The 17,500-nt window shown below is 43.5% G+C and overlaps 1 protein-coding gene across 3 annotated transcripts in view; it reads left to right on the plus strand.

The window, feature by feature from the left end:
• Positions 1-17,500, plus strand: part of LOC135109689 (uncharacterized) — a 185,008-nt gene that overhangs the window by 139,228 nt on the left and 28,280 nt on the right. The window lies entirely within an intron of this gene.

The raw sequence follows: 17,500 nt of genomic DNA on the forward strand, positions 1-17,500 counted from the left end.
GGTCGTACCCCTTTTAGTTTATCGCAACCGTGAATATTCTTCCCATTGCTCCCACTGCTACCGCGACTCACTGTGCTCGTCGTCCTCGGCGTTGTCGTTCTTGTCCTCCTCCTCCTCCTCCTCCTCCTCCTTCTCCTCCTCCTCCTCCTCCTCCTCCTCCTGCTCCTCCTCTGCCTCCTCCTCCTCCTTTTGACTCAGGCAACCGCAGAGGAATAAGAGCCAGCAAACTTCCTTGTCGAGACAGGGGGTAGAGGTGTGGTGGGAGAGAAGAATCTTGCCTTGTGTTTATTTTTCTCAGTGTAACATGAGACATAAGAGAAGAAAAGTTTGAGTGAGAGCATCGGAGCTTCATAAACATGTCACTGTTGAATAGAAAATGTATGACTGAGGATATAAACAGGAGGAAGATCAGCTAAAAACATTAAAAAATCATAAGCGTATTAAGCAGAGTCCAGGCCCCTTATTCTTGTGGTGAGTGACATTTGAAAAGCACACGCCGAGGCAGCCACAGCGTCCCCAAGATAGCAAGGTGAATGTGCTTTACACCTGGCACAGGAAGCCTCACTCGTTGCCGCGCGGAAGGGAAAGAGAACCCAATACCTCGAGGCTGCATATTAACACGCGCAGATGCATCATTTAATGTCGTAAAATGTTAATGTCAGTGGTTGACTCTTGCTAATAATGGCATTTGTCTCGACAGCTGGCCTTTGGTGGGTTTTATTTCATGATTTATACGTGTTCCTTTTTTTCTATCTAGAGAACATTAATGCAACTCCTTTGTTCCTGCCAGCGGGGAACCACCGGCAGCTGTGTGTCTCGCGTAGCACTGCTTTGTCCATGATTACTTTTACTATTATTGTTACCATCACCGTATCACCGTCATTGCCATCACCCTTAATGTTGCCATAAACCAGGTGAAGATGATTGGTTTTAGCACTTCGCCCTCAGCACTGAACAGCCTGACACCCTTGTGGATTTAATGAAGTAATAACATTGTGAGGTGTACGAGGTGTGAGAGAAATAATAAGCGGGAGGAGCACCAAGATAACGAGTACATTGCATCCTAGCAGTGTGATGACTGAGAGGGAAAGATTCAGGGAACGCTAACGTGTCTTATCTATACTAATTGTAACAGGCTGTGGTGAAAGTTACTGGCATTCAAGAGTGCTTTTATAATCACAGTGATAAATTAACAGAAATTCATCGCCATCAAGAAGAAAAGACACCCATGAAAATCCAAATAATGATCTCTATAGCGTCTGAAAATAGTCTTGCTGAGAGTCTAAAGCATTTAAGAGTAAAGGCCCAGAGTATTTACAGAAAACGAGGAAGAAGAGGATTATTTAAGATAAGGGAAAGTTTGCTGGTCTATAACATGTCAACCTATCTTTGTGATCTTCAAGTAAACAGTGTTGCACAGGTTCAGTACGAGCGCTGACTGATACGTTCATGGCCTCAGGTACTAAGATATAGTTTTAGATAGTTTAACACACTTTTCAACATGGGCTTGTACTAGTATGACCACAGGAGAGAGAGAGAGAGAGAGAGAGAGAGAGAGAGAGAGAGAGAGAGAGAGAGAGAGAGAGAGAGAGAGAGAGAGAGAGAGAGAGAGAGAGAGAGAGAGAGAGAGAGAGAGAGAGAGAGTACATGTATGAATTTCTTGTATACGATAGTCAGAAAGGAAAGCCATTACAGCACAACCTGAAGAATTAATAGTGATTGAATGCAACACACCGCCTTCATGTAAGTGCTGATGGTGCAGTCACGGTCAGAAGATGGTTAATGTGCTGCACTCAGTCCCAATATGTTTAGTGCTTTTATTCGACAGTAAGTCCCCTGAATTGGTAAATCCTGTATGCATCAATTGTAAAGTCGTGTTGAGAAATTATCAGCCAACCAGAGTACTTATAACTGAACGTAAAAATACCGTGGAAGAAAGAACAGGAGATTGCTTAACAGCAGATCAAAGTTTGCTGCGGTAAGAAACAGTTAACAACACCAGAAGTAATGCATGATATTTTTATAAACACCTACAAGAAACAAGGGGATTAAAAAGAATAGATTTTGCAATTTCCACCCAGTTCAAAGATTGCAGGTGGCTATACAACAAGTAAAAATGTCTCAGTGATTAGTAATGTATTAAATATGCACCAAATAGCAGTCAAAGGGTTAAGATTGAGAGAAAACACACACAAAAAAAAAAATATTGTAGAAGTGAGCAGAATCCTTCAAACCAATCCTGATAATATCAATAGATTTACACCAACTGACTTTTCTACGCTAGACTGTTTACACATTTACCAGAGACTGCTGAATGTGCTTATCGCTTTTATATTAACTCACAGTTTCAACACCTGACATTACCACGCCACAGAATCTCAGCACATCATCTTGAATAACATTACATGGACAAGAGCATGAACACTAACAAGAAAAGAGAGAATGAACGAGGGATAAGGGAGAAGGAATCTATTTGAAGAATGCATGTGGAGTAACTTATTGTGATGGATGGTGATGATGTGTTTGGAGGGCGCAAAGTGGAAGTGCCTGAGGGGAAAGAAGGATGGGCGTGCCGGCGTGAGTGGCGGGGCTAAGGGAAAGGAAGGGAAGGAGGGGAGGTGAAGGGAAAGGAGAGGCCCAAAGTGTGTGTAGTAAAAGAGATGTGTGCTGGAGAGAGAGAGAGAGAGAGAGAGAGAGAGAGAGAGAGAGAGAGAGAGAGAGAGAGAGAGAGAGAGAGAGAGAGAGAGAGAGAGAGAGAGAGAGAGAGAGAGAGAGAGAGAGAGATTTGAGGATTCAGATCAATACAGACACACGCTTTCATCCTCTTCGAGAAAATGACGACAGTTATGAATAGAAACGGAAGAGCTGCGGACACTACACACACACACGCATACACACACACACACACACACACACACACACACCTTCCCTCTCACACTAAAGGCCCCACACTCGCAGCAGCAGCACCACTAGCCCTATGACCCATCACCTGAATTGCGCCTCGCCCGCCCGTCACCTTCTGGCGGGAGACCTCGTGTTATTTCTCCAAGGGCTGAAATTTTGGGCGGCGGGACATTACCAAGACGAATACCTGCATGTAAAAGAAAACCTGCGGGAGAGAGCGAACGTCAGGAGAGCAACGAGGGCGGGCCGAGAGGGGATAAAGCTGATATATGGAGTGTGTTTCCCAAGCCACACCGAAATGGGAGCCGCGGGATACGTCAGTAAATCTTGCGAGGTGTGTGCCAGTCAGACGCATTTTCCTCCGACATAATACCTTCTTTGTCTCAGCCGTCGGCCCCGGTCTGGCCTCTTGTTCTGGCCTGTTTCCGAGGATCTCAGAATCTCCTTGCCTCCACTCCCTCACTCTCCTTCTCTCCCTCTCTCCTTCCCTCCAGCCTTCACTGCCCCTGCCTTGCCCTGCCCTGCCCTTCCCTTCTCCCGCTTCCCACCGACGCCACCGTCCCCGCCTCGCCCAGACCCACGAGAGTGGGGAGCGAGGGAGCAAACAGGGATATTTTCGAGCATTATTGTTTTTGTTGTCGAACCTTCTTTCCTGCAATATTTTGAAATGTTTAGGTTCCCGGACAGGCAGTCTGGGTTGTGGAGGAGTGGGAGGAAGAGAGAGAGAGAGAGAGAGAGAGAGAGAGAGAGAGAGAGAGAGAGAGAGAGAGAGAGAGAGAGAGAGAGAGTGTGTGTGTGTGTGTGTGTGTGTGTGAGCGTCCGCGCGTGTGAGTGTGCGTGCAGGGGTGAGGAGGAGGGGCAGCCAGAGGCATGGATCATTTTATGCCCGAGTGATTTCATCTGGGCCGATAATTCAGGGTGGTGGAAAGTCTAGGTCGTGGCATCCCCAGCTCGCCGATGATTCAGTGTCAAGCAACACCCGATTCCTCGGAGACTTCGCGCCCGAGTGAGCCTTGCTTCGAGATAATTTCGAACTCAGTGCCCTTGGTGCCCGGGAAATATTAGGGTACGGTGCACCTAGCGCCCCGTAAAATTTAGGTCACCGTAACCTTAATCGCACAGAATTTTTTTGGGGGGAAGCAGTGAATTCAGACCGGCCAAGTTAAATACACCTAAGGCGCCAGCACCTGAGACCCTTTGAAAGTTTGTTGTTTGGTTTTTGAGTGTTTTCTTTTGGCCCGAGACTGCAGGGGGCCGGAGCCTCCCGCGCCACCAACATTCGTACCTCACACAACACATCGCCTGAGCCGGAGCCCCGCGGGGAAAACTGTTTCTCTGACGACGCGGCGAAGAGCCTCAGATTCAGGCGCCATCACTCTGCCCCGAGGATAATCCGGACCCAGACGACGGGGCTCCGGATCCTCGCAGTATCGACATGGTTTACATAGTGCATAAATTTGCGGGCTTATCGGCCATCTGTGATGTTTCCCGTGACTGGGCGCCCAAATCCTGTATATATTTCACAGCTTCACATGACTTAGAGTTTAGTTTCCTGGGAATATTTATACTTTTTTTACTTTTATTGTGGGTCCGACTCGTCCCTGCCAAGCTGCCGGATGGTGAGTGCCGACGGCTGTCTTCATGATTTCCTTTGGTGTGTGGCCACTGCCGGCTGTGCAATACAGTCACTTGACGTGTGTTGGCACAGCACACAACCCGCCGCATGAAGTGTGTTGCTGAGGTTGTCGCGTGATCGCAGCTCCTCTCCGCTCCTCGTGAAGGCTCCGGCCGCCCTCATAAAGCTGCCTGCCTCACCGCAACACCCGCAGCGCCGCCCACTGAGGATGACCCAATGTGCGTCCTCCTGCTGCTGCATCAGCTGTCCAGTTCCGCCTCGCCCTTTGTCAGGGAGGAAAAGGAAAGATAACTGAGTCACTATCTTGAAAATACGTTGCTTACTATACCAGAGAACTGTCTAATCATCTTCAAAGATTGTTTTGCAGACCACTACGTTGCCTGAGACTGAAGGAGACTAATGTGATAAATTCAATGAATATTTTAATGCTGTAGTCTGGCTGAAGTTCATGTATCTCTGAAGGCAGCTCTTCTTATCGCTCTCAAGAGCCTGACGTGTTCTGTGTATTAGTCAGAAATAAAAAAAGACACTTCTAGCAGACCCCCAATCCTTTTAAGCTTCTGCCGCATCAGCTTTCCCATGTAACGTCCTCTGGAAAAAAGTCAGACGCAGCCAAAAATCACCCTTTTCTCCCCCGACGCTAAGTAGAAAAATGCTCACAAACTCAGTTCGCAGGACTTTGCACGTTTAGCGGCGCATGAAACATCTCCGGCGAGGAAACTTTGACACGAACGTTGCGAGTCAAAGCCGAACACGAGACGCCGGGAAAAGCATGACACACCAGTAGTCCTCAAAACGCGGCTAGAAAAATGCTTATAAAGACGACGACTCCCTTAGAGCACACGCGGGAGGAAAAAGAACATCGGGGAAAAGTTATGCTGGTAAGCAGAGGAACGTGGAAACGGACGGAGAGTTGCAGCGGCTCGGTAATCCTCGAGAAGGGAAGTTAGGAGAGGAGGAGGAGGAAGAGGAGGAGGAGGAGGGGGGAGAGGAAAAGCAAGAAGAGCATTACAGAAAGACGGTTGAGAAGCAGAAGCTGAGGATGCAAAATGTTTCGTACTGATGTCAATTTTGATGGTATTATTTGTATTTGTGTTTTTATTTCTTCATTCTTCTTTTACTTGTTCTGTTGTGCTGCCCACCACCACCACCACCACCACCACCACCACCACTACTGCGATCACCACCACCACAGTTATACCAGAATAGTAAAAGCAACAACAAAAGCAGACAAGAAATCAACAAAACTCGCACATTGTCGAACCAACGGACTACAACAATCAAACAGATCCACACCCAAGCTAAAGACCAAAAATAAAAAAGGGAAACAGAAAATGTAACTAAGGAGACAAAAAAAAAAAAAATACACACGCTTATTATTATTATTGTTATTAATATCATTATTACTTTTTTTTTACCTCTTTACCTCGTTTAACCTAATCTCACCAACTTTGACCTGGCTCCTGAAACTTCTCATGACCTGCTGCATCGCTTCATCTAACCTCACCTCAGCTAACCCTCACCTGATATCACCTGAAATGCTCTTAACCTTCAATATACCCACATCTTTTCACCCTAATCTTATCTAATCTCACATCACCTGACCTCACCTGAACCCACCTGAACTGCTCTTAATTAACATTACGTAAACCCCACCTAACCTTACCTCACTTCGCATAATCTCGCCTCACCTTACCTGACCTCACTTGAACCCATCTGAACTGCACTTGAACATTCATAACCCCATCTAATCCTACCCCTACCTCACGTAATCTCGCCTCACCTTACCTGACCTCAGCTGAACCCATCTGAACAGCACATGAATAACCCCATCTAACCTTACTCCACCTCACATAATCTCACCTTACCTCAACCCACCCCACCTCACCTCACCTCACCTCAACTCACCTGCGCTCACCTGGTTTGCCTCCACGTGACCCGCTGCCCGCTGGCCACGTCCTGATAACCAATTTAGCGGGGCGACAATTTCCCGAGGCCGCTTTCCCGACACGTAATTACAAGCGGCGATTGATCACATCCAAGCCCAATCGATTATGCCTCGTCCTGTGTCTCCTCCTCCTCCACCTCTTCCTCTTCTTCCTCCTCTTGCTGCCTCATCTCCCCGTCCTCTCTTCTTTCTTCTCTCATCCCTGTTTTCTCTTTCTCTCCTCTCCTCTCTTTTTTTTCTTTTTTTCTATTAATGTAGTTTTTTTCTCCCTGCTCTCTCTCTCTCTCTCTCTCTCTCTCTCTCTCTCTCTCTCTCTCTCTCTCTCTCTCTCTCTCTCTCTCTCTCTCTCTCTCTCTCTCTCTCTCTCTCTCTTCCCCTTCATTTCTTGCTTCACCATCATCACATCTGCATCGTTTTCTTCCCACTTATTTTATCCCATCCCTTCTCACCACTCATGCCTTCCTTTCTATCAGCATCCTCATCAGAACATCCCTAACATCCTTCTCCTCCCCGTCACCTTATTTCCCCATTTTCCTTTCTATCAGAGACGGTGAAGTGTTGAAGTATGCTCGGTAAGGTTAGAAATATTTAAAGGAGGCATTTAATTTTCTTTGTTTACTAAAGCGAGATCAGAACAGGAGATGAGCTTCAATGAATCTTCTTTTATCCTGAGTCCTTTTTACTTTTTTTCCCGTATCTTCATTATCATGGATTTTTTAATACTTTATTGTTACTTCATAAAAATAATTAATTGGTCCACTTTGTAGGTCAAAGAGACACTCCTATCCTCTATTCCTCTGCTCGACTTTGAACTCCGCTCGTACTCATGTTTGCTTCCTTCCCTCCCTCTCTCCCTCATCCAATCATATACCTGTACCCAAGCCACCTCCCCTCTCCCCTGCCTTCCCTCATTATATTCACTACCTCTCCTTCCCTTCCTCTATAGCCGTCTGTTTCTCTCATCATTGTCACTTTTCATTCGCCTCACATTTGCCCTCTCGCCTCCCCGACCCCTCCTGCTTTTCCCTCACTTATTTCTCCTCCTCTTGTCTTCGTGAATCCGCTTCTCACACACGCAGATCAGTCGCCGGTGTCTTGGAAGTCGTGTAATGGCTCTGATATCAATTACTGAACAGCTTAAGCGAAGGCGCACAACACTCCAAGGCCAAGAGAGAACCTTGCAATACTCCGTCTATTCATAATTCCTCTCGGTCTTCTCTGCTGTTGCCGCTTGTTGGAGAGGAAGGGAACGGTTTAGCGTAGGTGCTTGGTGGTGAATCTTAGAAAATAGAAGGATGGTGACGTGGAGGTATAGTATAATAATATGAATGGTGTGGATGGTGAAAGGAGGTAAGGAATGTGTGGGTGTTCAGAGAGAGAGAGAGAGAGAGAGAGAGAGAGAGAGAGAGAGAGAGAGAGAGAGAGAGAGAGAGATGAAAGAAAGCAAAGACAAGAAAAGACAGGAAAACACGAAAATAATATAAAAAAAAAACAATAAAAGGGAACAAAGAAAGAAGAATAGAAAAGACACAAGAAAATAAAATAAAAAAATCATTAAAATATCACACACCAAACCAAACCAAACCAACCCTTTCTCACCACCATCACCACTGCCACCACCATCACCACCACCACCACCAGCATACCCGTGTCTGGGCCGCCGGCGAGGTCGTTCCATACAGCACAATGGTCAAGGTCAGCCATTAGCCGCGCGGGTCTCGGGGGCGGTAATTAGCCTCATTCATCAAGGTCTCGAATTAGCCGCAGTGACCACGGCCTGAAATTAGCCACGGCAGTCAAGAGCTCAGAATGGTCACCTGATAATGGCCCGCAATTTCGGCAACGTGGGCGTGGGAGGAGGAGAAGGAGGAGGAGGAGGAGGAGGAGGAAGAAGAGGAGGAGAAGGAGAGACAGCTTCAAGGGAGGGAAGAGGAGGGAAGGAAAGTAAAGTGGGAAAGAAATAAAGGAATTTTTAAAAAGAGTAAATAACATGTAGGAGGAGGAGGAAAGGAGAGACAGGAAGGGTGGACAGAGGTTCAACAGTAAGGAGGAGTGAAGGAAAGTAAAGCAGGAGGAAAAAATAAAGGAACAGTTGAAAAGATTAAAGAATAAGTAGGAGAAGGAGGAGGAGAGTAAAGGGAAAGTGGGATAGGAGAGACAGAGGATAGACAGAAGCTCAAGGGAAGGGACAAGAAAAAAGACAGCAAAGTAGAAGAGAGAAATAAAAGAACAGCTGAAAAAAAGAATCAAGAACAAGGTACGGGGAGGGAGAGTGTAGATAAGAGCTGTAAAAGTACGAGAGAATACAGAGGAAGAGGAGGACAGTAGTGGGTGGCAAGAGGCAGTGAGGAGAGAGAGAGAGAGAGAGAGAGAGGGAGAGAGGGAGGAGGGGGAGAGAAGGGAGGGTAAGAGAGAGAGGGTCAGGAAAGGGATGGAGAGAAGAGGACCCAGCCAGCTATTGTGTGTCGTAATTGGGTTGCAAGAAGTCTTTGGTCCGGGAGAATGACACTAATGGCTCAAGTTTTGCCGGCAGTGTTCCGGAGGGTACGAGGGGAGAGTCAGGTATTGGGTCAGGGGTCGCGCGGCGGGTCACACTGCTTGCCTTAACCTGAGCACCGAATTCTCTAATGTTTCGGCGTCTTACCGCAACTATTTTTAACAGGTTCTTGTCGAAGTTATAAGGATTTTCAAGTGAGGTTTCGTGATTTTAGTGGTAGTTTTGCAAGGTTCAGTAGAGTCAGTGGGGGAAAGTATGAGTACACGACTTATCATCTCTGTGGTCTTTGAAAATTGTCATGATGAGAAGTTTAAAGGCCCAGAATACTTACATGAAGAAAAGAGTTACTTGAGGTTTGGGCAAATTTGTTGGCCCATAGCGTGCCATGGATCATCACTACAGGAAAAAAAAATAACATGAGAACATGACATTTAATCTTTGTAGCCTTTAAAAAATATACGTATTCCTAACGAGAGTCCAAAGAATTCCAGATATTTTTATGTGTTAGGGAATCTGGCCAAGAGTATAAAAATGGAAGAGGAAGAAGAAAAAAAAAAAAAAGAGAGAAGCTCATTCAATATACTCCAAAAAAAGGATAGTAATAGAATACTGCCCGAAAAAAAAGTTAGCCAATTTAATTTCTGACGTGTCTTTATGCTCCTCTTCTGAACCACTTGAACCCGTAGGAAGGAGGAAGTGCGGGTCTGAGGGCAAGAAGAGAGGTCAGAGTCGTTCACACTTGACGGGGCGCCAGGCAGTCGTACCGTCTTCCTGGCAGAGGCCATTGAGGGTACTTTTATCAAGCTTGACAGTGTGTGTGTTTACAGAGACATTATGCATCGCTGTCCCCTGTAGACTCAGCATCAGGTTGTCGAGCCAGTCATGTTGAGAGGTGAGTGTGCGTTGTTTTGTGAAGCAGCAGGACACGACAGACAACGCCACGTTAGTCTCCCCAAGACTAAGACAGGTATTCTAGTGGCTTTAAGTCTTCCAGCACTTACTGTGATTGAAAGAATTATGTTATTAATAGCTGTAGGTTTTCATAAGGAATGTTTCTTAAGGCCACAGAGATACAGAGATGATTATTCAGGTTCTCATTATGTATTCTAGTGGCTTCAGTCTCCCAGGTTATACTATGATAAAGACAGATCATAAAGACGATTTTCAAAGACCATAGAAATAATTAGTAAGGTTCTCATGATGTTTTTTTTTTCCTATCAGAATACAATAATTGTCAAACTATCACTAAAATAGTGAAAACAACCCTGAAGATTCCAATAACTTCCATCACGAACCGTTAGTTAATAGAGACAATGCAACAGTACGTTTGAAGATGATGCGCTCTAAGGCATTATTCCAATGACCAGCACATCACAGACAGCACACACAAAACACACCCATACTGACAACGTGATCCTGATGAAACACTTGATGCTTTATACTTCTACAGAGGCTTATGATCTGTCAAGGCCGTGTTGTATTCTCTGCTTTTGGTAAATCGTTTGTTATATATATAAAAAAAATAAAATAAATAAATAATCATGGCCCAGTTTTGTGTGTGCCGCTCCTGCCTCTATCATTAAAAATAAAATAGTGTATGTTGTAGCAATAATTTGGTCCAAGGTCGTCAAGAAAATGACCTTATGTTTCTTTGTGCTGTATCGCTGACCCAGACTTCAGAGACAGAGAGAGAGAGAGAGAGAGAGAGAGAGAGAGAGAGAGAGAGAGAGGAAGCATATAAAAAAGGATGGAAAAAATAAGTAAAGGAGACAAAGAAAGACAAAAATAGAAACAAAAGAAAAGTCGCTAAAAAGCAACACACACACACACACACACACACAGAGAGAGAGAGAGAGAGAGAGAGAGAGAGAGAGAGAGAGAGAGAGATGAGAGGGAGAGAGAGAGAGAGAGAGAGAGAGAGAGAGAGAGAGAGAGAGAGAGAGAGAGAGAGAGAGAGAGAGAGAGAGAGAGAGCAAAAAAAAAAAAAAAGAAACCGGGAGCAGAAATTTCCACCTCACAAACGAGCCACTTATCCTTCATTACTCTGCTTTGACACGCGGGTATTTACTGTTGTTTTCATTCATTATGTTGTTTCACGCTTGACCGTCTTCATTCCCGCTCCGCTCCCGTGCAGCATCACACTTCCCCTAACCTGATATTAAATTCGAGTTCCTTTTTTTTTTCTTTTTTTTTCTTTCTTTCTTTCTTTCCTCCTCTTCTATTGCCATTAAAGTGTTTACAGTAACTCGACTCTTGATATTCGGCTCACCAGCATCATGTGTCATTGTAATGACTGCAGCAGGTACACACTGGTTATTCCTGAGAATCTTAGTGAATAAGCAAATTATAAGTTTTTATTTTATTTTATTTTTTTATTTGATTGATTGATTTATTTATTCATTTATTTGTTTATTCATGTGTGTGTGTGTGTGTGTGTGTGTGTGTGTGTGTGTGTGTGTGTGTGTGTGTGTGTGTGTGGAGGCACGTTATTCTTGATAATATTAATGGATAGACAGATTTTTTTTTTTTTATATGTGGAGGAGGCTGGTCAATCCTGACAATCTTAATGGATATACGTATTCTTTTAACGGGTGAAGTAAGCAGACTAAGGGCAAAAAGTATATATATATATATATATATATATATATATATATATATATATATATATATATATATATATATATATATATATATATATATATATATATATATATATATATATATATATATATATATATAAACTCCTTCAGTTTGTGTCGCCCAATACTGCAAAAGGTTTTAAAAGCTTGGCCATGTTAAATGGCGTGGTTCATCAATAAATTAAATAAATAAGCAAATAAATATATAAAACGGATATGCATTTAAAGACAATGCATAATGCAATATATTATGCAAACAGGAACAACAATTACCATTACATCATTCCTTACCTTTTGTACTCATGGAGAAGTAATTATAGATAAGTAAACACCTTCCTATTGTTGCCTTCCGACCCCTCGCAAGGAACTTTTCATACCCAACTCAATTCTTAACTATTACATCACTGCATTACCTCGCCGTTCAGCATGCAAGAAAAAAAAATATAAATGCAAGGATTCTGAAATTGTTCATATTAACATAATGGATTTAGTGTTCGGTGGGGCACGCGCCTTAATGATATTTTCCCATCACGCCACCAAACATTTGCCGGCGGTGTCTGCAGCGAGCCATCACGTCCAGCCCGGAGCAAGTTGTTATATTCCGTGTAATTAGTAAGTAACGACACCTCATTAATTTTGCTTCAGAAATTATCATTACACTGTGCAAAGAGGATTGGCGGAGTGAGTTATAATAATAATGAGAGTAATAATGTTAATAGCGCTTACGATGGTAGTAATGATGCTACTAGTACTGCCACTACTACTACTACTACTACTACTACTATTAATAATAATAATAATAATAATAATAACCACAACCACACCAACAACAACAAAAACAACAACAACAACAACAAAAACAAGAACAACAATAATAATAATAATAATAATAATGATAATGATAATAATAATAATAATAATAATAATAATAATAATAATAATAATAATAATAATAATAACATCAGCTATAATAACAATAATAGAAAAACACAGGTTAGATCATGTAAACAACGTGAAGCACAAGGAAACAGTAACACCAAGAACACACTCAACCGTCTCCTCTAATGCACACCGCTAGCTCTGCGGCACATTATTTAATACCCAACATAATATCACCCCCAGGAAGCCAGCAACATGATCATTTTTACTCTTAATGTACCACCGTAATCCTTAAGTCCTGATGACGTCATGACTAATCTATGTGCTAAAGTGAATGATTCATTTTCACGAAAACGTTTGAAACATACACTGCAAAACGACCTGCGCATATTTCTATCCAGGCAATCTGGCGCAAAAAGGCCTCAGGGATTGCAAAGGTGATCATGCATAATCTGTGTACTCCATCAACACATAATGTTTGCCTGTACACTAAAGCCAGGTCAAGGCAAGGGGTCAGGTCGGGTCAGGCGTGTGAGTGACAGCAGGCGGGGTGCGTCGGGGTGTACTGGGGCTCAGGGTGCGCGCCCCGAGGGAGGCTTGGCTTTATGCTCCACCGTGCTCTCAGCGACTGGGATTTATGCTGCGTGTTCATTCGTTGACATGTAAAGTGACTGTTCGTTTTGGTGGCCCGTGAGACGCATTAGGTGTGTGTGTGTGTGTGTGTGCGCCGTATACATATACATATTTGCTCTCCACATCCATCATACGAGTAAGATTTTTCACGCGCCAGTCGCCGAGTCTTGGTCGTCCCGCCGTTTGATCTGAAGCAGGTATATTTTCACGCCAGCTCTGATGACACTGCTCGTAAATCAAGACTTTTCCCCGAGATTTAATACTTTAAGTGAGGTTTAAATGATGTGCTTCAGGAGGAAATGGCTTGTTATTCTTCACTTGACCTCACATGGCCTCTAGCAGCTCTCCTCCTCTCTCCTCTCCTAAGAAGCAGGTTACATGCGCCTCCCACGTACAGGTTCTCATCTACCTGCCAAGTGTTCTGCGTTTACAGGCTCCTCGCCACTTACCAGGTGTTCTTCCCTCTCACATGATCTCCCACATGGCTGATGGTTCTTTTCCTTATGCAAGTTAAACCCACTACACAGTATCCCAGCTGGCTCTTATACACACACACACACACACACACACACACACACACCATCTGTCCCTTACCGAACACTGCAGGAGGGAGGACATCACCTGGGGGAAAATTCCTGGTAGCCGTACACTTTCAAAGGAAATGTTTATGGAAGCCTCTATGATAGTATTCTCAAGTCCGTATCGATTAGTCATCTTTAAACCTTACTTCCAAGAAGCCATTATCTTAAACACCACTATGACGGCACCAGTAAGAAAAGTTTCTCAGTTGTTCCTTCTTTCTTTCTTTTTTTTTCTCTCTTTCTCTTTCTCTTTCTAGTAATTCTTCTCGCTCAAGGTATGACAATCAAGTGTATAAACCTTGATAGGACTTTTAGTTCATGGGAAGAACGCAATTAATGACCTCCTTTGGGTATTTGCTAATGTAGTTGTACCCTGCGGGATTTTAAGAGATCACAAGAGAGAAAATGAAAGAGTTACTGATTCCTTGCTTTACATTTTTGTTTAACATTCTCGTTGGAACACTAGTTACTTGCTTACCTTTTGCACGTTTATTGCTGTTTGGAGTATGCAGTGTTAAGGAGAAAGAAAGAGATGATAGTGGTAGCAGTGTCTATACTGTGGTAGGGTTGGTGTAAGTAATGATTGTTATGATTTTCTCAACTCAATTGGCATGGTTGTGGCGCGTGAGAAAGGCGAAAATATTGTCTGTGGCAGTGAATGCAGGTGGAAGTGCTGGAGGCGCCGCAGAAAGCATGAAGACACGTGTTGAAAACTTTATAAAACAGAAGTAATTTATTAACTTCCTCATGGATAATTCCTCCTCCTCTTCCTCCTCCTCTTCCTCTTCCTTTACTTAATCTTTGTTTGGTTTTCCTTTTCTCACTCCTCATCCTCTTCCTATTGATTCTCCTCTTCCTTCTCCTACCATTCTTCCTCCCATCCTCCTCCTCCTCCTCCTTCTCTTCATTTACCTCCTGATTTTCCTCCTCCTCGTCCTCCTCCTCCTCCTCCTCCTCCTCCTCCTCCTCCTCCTCCTCCCTTTCGTACTCCTCCGTGTTTGCCTTAATTACAGGGGCGTGAAATTTATAATGGGGAACCGGTTGTAGAAGAAAAAAATAAGCAAAATAAACAGACACAAAAAAATACTGAAGATGCGTCTTGTGTGCTGATGTTCCCAACGTGGCGGCGGCAGCGACGGCGGCGGTGGTGGTGGTGGTGGTGGTGGTGGTGTTGGTGGTGGTAGTGGTGGTGTAGGTGTGAATGAATAAGAAGGAAGAAGGTTTGGTAATTAGTTTGTGTAAGGAAGGGCGTTTGTATCCCATAGAATTACCTGCGAGGGAGAGAGAGAGAGAGAGAGAGAGAGAGAGAGAGAAAGAGAGAGAGAGAGAGAGAGAGAGAGAGAGAGAGAGAGAGAGAGAGAGAGAGAGAGAGAGAGAGAGAGAGCATTAACCGTACTGTTACTCGCGCAATATCCTTAATTAACGCTAATGTAATGCAACAACTTCAACATTTACCTGCTTACAATGCATCTAATTAAGTAGCACAAGAAAGAACAGGACACTTCTTTACTTTACTCCAGCTAATATATCCTCGCTGAGAAATGCCCGCGCCGTGTTGCTCCGAGTGGCTTTCTGCCTTAACTCTTTCTTTTTGCTGTTATTCAGAGCGCTGTAGAAATAAATAAATGAAAAAAAAATTGAGGTTAGTTCTGTCTATGTTTAACTACGAAAGTATTTAAGAGACTGTGATACGAAATTAAGTGCCTACAAATTCATGCTGCTATTTTCTTTTTTGCTGCTTTGGCTATATTTTGTTATTACTGAGAGGACTGTAGAAATAAATAAATATTAGGGAATAGGAGAGTAATTTTTTTCCATGCTTTGCTATAGATTTTTTTTTTTTTTGTATGAGGGGCACCGGCCAACAAAAATCTAATAAAAAAAAAAGGCCCCCTGAGATGCCGGTAACAAAGCGGTAGTCAAAAATTACAGGGTAAGTGTCTTGAAACTACCCTTTTGAAGAAGTTGAATCCATAGGAAGGTGGAAATACAGAAGCAGGCAGGGAATTCCAGAGTTTACCAGAGAAAGGGATGAATGATTGAGAATACCGGTTAATTCTTGCATTAGAGAGGTGGACACAATAGGGATGAGAGAAAGAAGAAAGCATTGTGCAGCAAGGCCGCGAGAGGAGGGAGTCATGCAGTTAGCAAGATCAGAAGAGCAGTTAGCATTAAAATAGCGGTAGAAGATAGCAAAAGATGCAACGCTGCAGCGATGAGAAAGAGACTGAAGACAGTCAGTTAGAGGAGAGAAGTTGATGAGAAGAAAAGCTTTTGATTCCACCCCATTTAGAAGAGCGGTATGAGTGGAACCCCCTAGATATGTGAAGCATACTCCATACATTGACTGATAAGGCCCTTGTACAGAGTTAGCAGTTGGAAAAGTAAAAAAAAAAAAAAAAAAAAAATTGGCGGAGACGTCTCAGAACGCCTAACTTCATAGAAGCTGTTTTAACTAGAGATGGGATGTGAAGTTTCCAGTTTAGATTATAAGTAAAGGACAGACCGAGGATGTTCAGTGTAAAACAGGGGGACACTTGAGTGTCATTGAAAAGAGAGGATAGTTGTCTGGAAGGTTGTGTCAAGTTAACAGATGGAGGAATTAAGTTTTTGAGGCACTGAACAACACTAAGTTTGCTCTGCCCGAATCAGAAATTTTAGAGAAATCAGAAGTCAGGCTTCAAAACTGAGTGCTTAGAAATTTGTGTTGCTTTTTTTTTTTCTTTTACAGTTTTGGTCATTCTTTGTCGTCACTCATAGCACTGTTAGAGAAAGTAAATAAAATATGAGATTAATTTTATGTATGTTTGGCTGTAGAAATATTCAAATGACAGCTGTACAAAACTTGAGTGCCTAGAATACGTAAATGATAGAAGGTGGGATGTTAATTCTGCCAATGCTTGGTTAAAAAACTTTTATGTGACTATGACAAAAAAATGTATAAAAATTTGTGATTATAGGAAAAAATTGTGTATTGAAAGGGGAAAGTGTGTAGCATTTAGTTTTCACAAGATTTCCAAGGAACAACATTAATTTCTTCTTCGTTATCTTCTATGCACCCTTCCTCCTCTTCTTCCTCTTCCTTCTCTTCCTCTTCCTCATTCCTTTCCTGCTTCTACCTTCGTTTCATCTTTTCCCATATTCATCCATCCTTCGTGGCATCCGTCCCTCCTCCTTCTCCCCCTCCTCCTCCTCCTCTCCTCTCCTCTCCTCTCCTCTCCTCTTCCTCCTCCTCCTCCTCTTCCTCCTCCTCTTCCTCCTCCTCCTCCTCCTCTTCTTCCTTATACTCCTCCTCCTTCTCCACCTCTCTTGATCTCCCCTACTTTCTCGTAATACATTTATCATATTTTTTTATCCTGTTTCTCTTCCTCCCTCATCGCTGCATCAGTCAATCACTCCTCGACGTCCTCTTCCCTGTGATGACGATAAAAACTTGGTATCCAATCGCATCCGTCGAAACAAATCGTCTTCTTCTTCTTCTTCCCCCTCCCTCTCTTCCTCCTCCTCCTCCTCCTCCTCCTCTTCCTTCCATCGTAAAGTCACTCCCCTCGAATCCCTCCTCCCTTCCTCCTTGGCCATCTCATAAATGTTAATTCAAATTTCAGGAAAGTTTCACCACATGAGAATATTAATCTGTATCTCGTTGAGGGTGGAGAGAGAGGGAGAGGGAGGGAGACAGTATCTCTTCCTTGTTGAATTAATGTAGAAATGGGACCGAGGGAAGATTTTAAAAAAGGCAGGAACGAGTAAGAAGGGATGGGGGAAGAATATTTCGGAGTATAA

Source organism: Scylla paramamosain, chromosome 2 (genome assembly GCF_035594125.1).
Source record: "Scylla paramamosain isolate STU-SP2022 chromosome 2, ASM3559412v1, whole genome shotgun sequence".
Classification (NCBI taxonomy): Eukaryota; Metazoa; Arthropoda; class Malacostraca; order Decapoda; family Portunidae; genus Scylla; species Scylla paramamosain.